Raw genomic sequence first — 7,500 nt, forward strand, 5'->3', positions numbered from 1 at the left:
CACCCGTAGCTTCGCCTTTGACCCCCTCCCTTTGACCTTTCACCTCGCTCCCCATTGGCCCGAGAAAAAGTGGGCGTGAAGGCTTCTTGATCCACAAATTTGCATATATCGATCGTCCTGGAGGCGGGGCCAAATCGTCCCTCGCTCACCGATTGGACGGCAAAAAGTGGGCGTGTGTCGTTTTTGATCCGTTTTTGAAGCACAAAATCCGTGATTTTGTACACGCTGTTCGACGCGCGCTCTGCACGAATCCAACACCGGTACCCACAGCGGGGCAAGAACGGTGGCGATGCTACGGTTGCGAGGTGTGACGGGAAGGTCGTGGCGGTTGTGGTGAAGCGGCGTTGTGGTTGGTGGTTGATGTTGTGGTTGTGGTGGTAATCATGGCGGTTGGTCCAAAATAAAGATAGTAAAAGAAAAACGGCTATCCTGAAGAGTCGCAGCTCGCATAAATGACATGTATTCCCACTAGACAACGGGTTTGGGCCTAACTACACATATACTTGCCGAGATACCTCACCTAAGGGACCTGAATGGTGGTTTGCGAATTTGGTAACCACAACACTACCCCCTTCCCTTTTTACAGACTCGTCCCGAGTCGTCAAATTTTCGTGTGCCATCATGTGTAGTTTTCCCCTAGTACATTTTACCTACGGATCCCTGAGTGCGACATTCATGGTATTCGTGTCCCCAAAATAAATAACCTGAGGGCTGCGTAACTATCTAAACAAACTCACTCACACGGACGACTTAAATAAAATTGCCGGCGCTAAGACATACATGCCGGGGGCGCACTCATATTTACAGTACATCTTACCTTAACTTACAAATTTTACACTAAACCATGGCCCAGGATCACTGAACTCTGCAAAAGAAAAGCAGTTAGCAGGGAGCCAGGCTGCCCGCATGCAGTCTCTGGCTCAAACAATGCAGGTGACAGGGAACGTGGCTGGCTGCTCACACGCAGTCCAAGGCCTTCCCTTTTGAACTGAACGCAGTGAACCACAACGGTGCATGGGCTGCACAAACGCAGTCTCCGTGCCAGCTCAAGTGGCACACGCAATGAGCACAACGAATGGATGCATGAACACAAACACGGTGCACGGGCCGCCACTGCAGGCCCGTGTTGTAGCTGCCAACAGGGCAGTTCTTGCAGCTTGCAAACTGTTGCTTTCTGATCCTGGCGCACATGGAAACGAACAGGGGGGGCAAAGCAAAATTGAACGGGGCTGGTGAACATGGGCAGTGGGCATGGCATGGCAAAGGCAAGCAGGCAAACACAGCCCGCAGAAGAAGGCCGCTGCAGGCAAACACAGCCCGCAGAAGAACTGGCCGGCACAGGCCTTGCAGCACACAGCTGCCGATGAAGTTGGCCGGCCTCCGCCTTGAAGCAAAACACGGCCAGCCGATGAAGTTGGCCAGCCTTTGCCGTTCAATGGAGGTTGGTGGAGGGAGTGCGGTGGTGCTGGCCACTTGGAAGGCGGGCTCGGACCTACCTACCTGTCTCCCTCCCACCTATCGCCTTTGCCTGTCACTGTACATACCCACTCCCTTAATTTGTCAAACGCCAATTTAGCCCCAACTTATTTTTTTGTTGTTTTTATTTTTACTTCCCCACTATAAATCGTCCCCTAACCCCCTTTATCATCCTTGTTCGGCTAACCTATTCTGTCACCTAGCCTACTCCCAACCCCTACGTTCCCTTCCCAGAGGGGAACAAGGGAGAGCTAACGTCCTGTGTCGAGGCCCAACGAAGCCCCAGAATGGCCTCCCCAGAGTTCGGCGATCTATAACCAAAGTGGGTCCAGCGGCCCACAACGACAGCGAGGGGATGGATGGTGCGGAGGGGTACACTTCCTAATCTACCCTATCCATTTAACTGTTAAACTACCCCGGGGCTTTCAACAAGCGCCTCTCGCTTAAACTATTGGTTCTAACAACCCAGATTCCCGTCGCCTGTGTTGGTGTCCTTACAATTTCGGGCCTCGCCCCCCAATTTTCTCTCCGTGCCCTCACACGGTCTCCTGGCTGGGACACGTGGCTCTCTCTGGCAGGCACGACCCTCTGCCGAATCTCCCGCTATGGCACCCCCGGGCACTACACTGCCTCCGAGCATACCAGCTCCCTAACACCGGGGAGTGCCCCCCATGGCACCTCCCCTGAAACGCACACGTGGCAGGCCGGCCTCCCGGGCCCCTTTCCGAGGGTCACCCGTGCCCACAACACTGCCCACGCGGCTAATGGCGCCCCGGGCCCCCGCACCAAGCAGGCGCACCCGTGCCCACTACTCTATCCCGGCCCCCCATGGGCCCATGGCCTACCGCGGCCGACTAGCCTGGTGCCCGGGGTACCCACTCAGCGATACTCACCTTTCGCAGCCACGCTCCCAAGCCCGTCAACAGGGCTCCTGCGCCCCTCCAAATGGGTCTCGAGCCTACTTTCCCACCAACAACAAAACGACCTCCATATTTCAATTTGACTAACCCAGCTAACTTACTCTACACTGACCCCGGGGTCCCTTGGGCGGGAGTCACTCCTCCCCCCAATCACTCATCGCACCATGCATTCCCCATTCACTCCACACACACAGACCCGCTGGCCTCTCACTCACCAAGCACATGCTTCCACTTCACTCACCAACTCTTCAACACACACACCACTGAACTCTGCCATCCTCCTAACTACCTCCCCTAACTAACTCGTGCTCCCACGTCGTCCCTTAAACTACAGCACGTTCCATTTAACACTACGTAGCTAAACTACGTCCCCTCTACACATTCATAAGTCTGTCCATGTCTCCAAATAAATCATTTTATTCCCCAACCTAAATCTGGCTACAATCCCTCTAACTAATCCATTCCACGGACTCCATGAGGACTTACCCCTGCCCCATGGAGTCGGTCTAGCTAAGCTAACCCTTCCCCCTAACTAGTTTCCATCCTGTGCCCCTGTAAGGGGGTCTTCCACCCCTTGCCCAGGAATCCTTTGCACCCGAAAGTGAGGCTTGCTCTTTTTTTTTTCCATGCGCAGCACCTGCGCGGCAACTCAGAGCTCGCGCACTTTGCACCTGCCCGTGACGTCATGCAGCTGCACGTGTTCCTCGTCCCTCCTTGGACGCTACCATCCGGCAGAGATACCCCTCCTGCCGGATTCCAACCACACGTGCAGCCATGACGTCACCGTGCGCAATAAAAAAACACAAGCCCCACGTCTCGAGGGGTTCCCCACGCGAACACATGTGCTTTGCCCGTTGGAGCTTAACACACACGATCGCGTGGAGAACCCGTCCGGTCCAAATCCATTTACCTGCCTAAACTTTGTCCGTCCGCGGGATCGGCAAATCCACCGCGTGCGTTTCCGGACCGGGACTTCACTCTCGCAAGCGAGCACGTGGTGGTCTCGTGCGTTGCACAGCACGAACCGCGTGCTCACTGCTGGGCGAACCCGGCACGGTCCCCGAAACAACTACAGCCGCTACCCGGCTTTCTCTCCTCTGTCGCCGTCTCCGTCTCCATTCCACACACGCATACCTGCGTGTTACGACGCACACAGTCCACACCATCACATTCACACCGGGAGATGCGGCTGCGTGCTCCCGCATGCCAACCGACATCTCCCTCACACACCGCTCTCTCACACACACGGTCTCCCTTGCACACAGCGACCTTGCACACGGCCGTTCACTCACGCGTGCGGGGGCACTCACCCACGGTACCTCACTCGCACTCCGTGCCTCATCCACACACGCGGGGGCACTCACCCGCGGTACCTCACTCATACACACGGCGACACTCACACACGCGGTCTCTTCCACACACGGTGCCTCACCCACACACGTGGGGGCACTAACCCGCGGTGCCTCACTCACACTCCGTGCCTCATCCACACACGCGGGGGCACTCAACCGCGGTGCCTCATCCACACACGGCGTGCTGGGAAGCACGCGCTCTGGCACCATCGCCACCACACCACTCACACACGGGGTCGCTTCCACACACGGTGCCGCACTCACACCTTGCACCACACACACAGGGACAACCACACTGGGGATTCGTGTCCCCACAAGGGTCTCCGGGGCCTCTATACCCCCCAAGCTTTCCAAGCACCTGTCCACAGCACTCGTCCCCTCAACCTCGCAAAGCACGACCGAACTCACCTGGTCGTGACTCACCTCAAGGGGGCATACTCCCTCCCCTCGTTCCTGGAGGAGGCCATCCAGGTGTTCGCACTGGGTCTCTCCCCAGTCCGCCAGCTCACCCCCAATTATCCTCCACTACTTCTGTGTGTGTGTGTGCGTCACTTACCCCGTCTTCCTCGTGTAGTCTTTCCTCTATTTTTTCTATCTCCCGTGTCTCTGCCAACTCTTCACCCTTTACCTCCCTTGTCTCAACTATTATTTCCTTTGTCACGGCCTTCATGCCCGCCTGCAGGCATCGGCCCATGTTCTGCGTCTCACCCCGCAGCTTTTTCATCTCTTCCCTCATTTGCTGTGTATTCGCATCCATCGTCGTTTTCACTTCATTTGTATTTGCATCCATTTTTTCGATCATTTTCGCATTCATCTTTTCGTTCATTGCCGCCAGCATGGCGCATAGCTGGGCCATGTTGGATGCACTCAGCTGAGCCGTTTCGGCAAGGGTTGGGGAAGGGTTTTGGTGGAGAGGGGGGGGGGAGGTGTCATACACTGCGGCCGCTGCCGCACCCATTTCAGGTTCTGGGTTCAGTTGGGCGAGTCCGTGTTCCTGCACAATCAACATTTCCTGCTCGGGGATTCCATCCTGGACCATGGATCCTACACATTCTACATCCATTTCTAATACCCCCGGCTCCCGCTCGCCTTGAGACGCCATCTTGCTTCTCGTGAAGGGTTAATTTGCTCGCTCGTAATTTGGAGGGAATCGGGGGTCGCTTCTCTCACCCCTGGACCGATTCCCGTGAATTTAGCCGGAGACAGGAGAGCCCGTTTTCCTGTTCTCCGATACCAGTGCCGCGAGGAGGGCGATGGATTTGTATCCCACTCCTGACACCAGTGTTGCGGATTTCGCGCCCGCCGGCGTGCTGACGGCCACGTAACTCGAATCGCGGCACGTCGCCCACCGGACGGACAATCCAGTCGTGACCCTCTCGGACTAACGCCGGGAACCAGTCACGGGTGGACCTTTCGGTCTCACCGCGATCGAGCCAATCAGCCCCCGCGTGGGATAGGGTTGCTCGCCAAATTCGACCTACCTAAGTACCCACGCGGAGGGTAGACCGGGCGATCGCACCTCGCCGCAGGTCGACTTCGGACACGGGCCACTTAAGCGACCCGTTCCGTACTATCAGAATAACCGAGCGGTGTTATCGTCGACCTCGACGGTTCGATTGATTATCGGGCGTATTCAGCCCACTACCAACCCTTTACGTGAAGCAAGATGAGGATTCAATGGGAGAAATGACGAAGCGAAGCGGGAAACAGTTCAACACAAAGCACATTTATTCGCGGCACACGGGAAGCACACATATTCAATTCCACCAAAAGCACACAGAAAAGACACAATTCCATTTACACAAAAAGCAAATATAAAAGCGAAAACACAATGCAGAGCTAATACCGACTACCGAGCACACGGCAACACTTATCCAATTCTACTTCACAGACGGCGCCGACAACACATACCCAAAACCAAGGAAAGAATACCCCCAAGAATGAGGCGGGCCTGAGGCCGAGACCGGGTCGCGCCTACCCGTCTGGTGATGAGACGCGGAGCGGCGATGGCGCCTCACTCCGCGGGCCTCGCGGACAGTGTCTGGCAGGGGGTGGGAAAGGGGCCCCCTTGGTCGCACTATCTCAGCGCGGGGGGAAACAGGAGGGGGTTGCTGATGCTCGGGGTATAGAGGATCTTTATTATCCCTGGTGTGCGTCTCCACCTCGGCCAGGTCACGCTGCCGGCCTTCCTCGGGCGTGCAGCTCCCGGCACCGTCGCGAGCACCCCCTCGTCTGCCTTCGCCGCTGCCGCCTCTCCGCCTCTGGACTCTCCACCCTGGACTCTTCTTTGGGCTCTCCTCGTTCGACTCTCTTCAGCTTCTCCAGCTACTCCAGCTACTGCAGGCTTCGGGCTCCAGACTTCCACACGGCTCTGACTGGCGAACACGGTCCTTTTATCCCCCCGTAGCTTCGCCTTTGACACCCTCCCTTTGACCTTTCACCTCGCTCCCCATTGGCCCGAGAAAAAGTGGGCGTGAAGGCTTCTTGATCCACAAATTTGCATATATCGATCGTCCTGGAGGCGGGGCCAAATCGTCCCTCGCTCACCGATTGGACGGCAAAAAGTGGGCGTGTGTCGTTTTTGATCCGTTTTTGAAGCACAAAATCCGTGATTTTGTACACGCTGTTCGACGCGCGCTCTGCACGAATCCAACACCGGTACCCACAGCGGGGCAAGAACGGTGGCGATGCTACGGTTGCGAGGTGTGACGGGAAGGTCGTGGCGGTTGTGGTGAAGCGGCGTTGTGGTTGGTGGTTGATGTTGTGGTTGTGGTGGTAATCATGGCGGTTGGTCCAAAATAAAGATAGTAAAAGAAAAACGGCTATCCTGAAGAGTCGCAGCTCGCATAAATGACATGTATTCCCACTAGACAACGGGTTTGGGCCTAACTACACATATACTTGCCGAGATACCTCACCTAAGGGACCTGAATGGTGGTTTGCGAATTTGGTAACCACAACAATATATATATATATTGTTGTGGTTGACGAAATTCGCAAACCACCATTCAGGTCCCTTAGGTGAGATATCTCTGTAAGTATATGTGTAGTTAGGCCCAAACCCGTTGTTTAGAGGGAATAAATGTCATTCATTTGGGCTGCGACCCCTCTAGATAGCCGTTTTTATTTTACTATCTTTATTTTGGACCAGCCGCCATTACTACCATTACTACCACCACCAACCACGTCTCAACAGCCATCACACAACAACCACCAGCCGCAACGCCGCTTCACGACAACAACGCCAACAGCCACGACCTTTACCGTCACAACTCGCCCTCGCAACCATCGCATCACCGTCATTCCCGCGCCGCTTGTGGGCACCGATACTGGACTCGTGCAGGGCGCGCACCGAGCAGCGGGTGCAGAAACACCAGCCTTTCCGAAGAAATTGGATCAAAAATGACTCACGCCCACTTCTGTTCCGTCCTATCAGCGAGCATGGGGCGATTTGGCCCCGCCTCCAGGTGCGTCGGAGTAATATCCCTATATGCAGATTCATGGATCAAAAAGCATTCACGCCCACTTTTCCTCTGTCCAATGGGGAGCCAGCCAGAGGTAAAGGGTCGAAGGTGAAGGAGTGAGGCCCCGGGGGCTATAAAGGGCCGCGTTCGCTCGCCGAGAGAAGTTGAGTGAGTCGAGTTGAGTTGGGAAGTCAGTGAAGAGAAGAGTCAGAGAAAGCAGTTGGACGGAGCTGTGGAGAGTTGGAGAGGTGGCGGCGGCGAAGGCAGTCGCGGGGGCGCTTGTGTCGG

At 55.9% G+C, this 7,500-nt stretch overlaps 1 protein-coding gene across 2 annotated transcripts in view; it reads right to left on the minus strand.

Moving 5' to 3' along the window:
* Positions 1-7,500, minus strand: part of LOC147025206 (paralemmin-1-like) — an 87,860-nt gene that overhangs the window by 78,161 nt on the left and 2,199 nt on the right. The gene's annotated exons all lie outside the window — the stretch shown is intronic.

This window comes from Eptatretus burgeri, chromosome 6 (assembly GCF_056783735.1).
Source record: "Eptatretus burgeri isolate ZD-2024b chromosome 6, Ebu_testis_v1, whole genome shotgun sequence".
Lineage (NCBI taxonomy): Eukaryota > Metazoa > Chordata > Myxini > Myxiniformes > Myxinidae > Eptatretus > Eptatretus burgeri.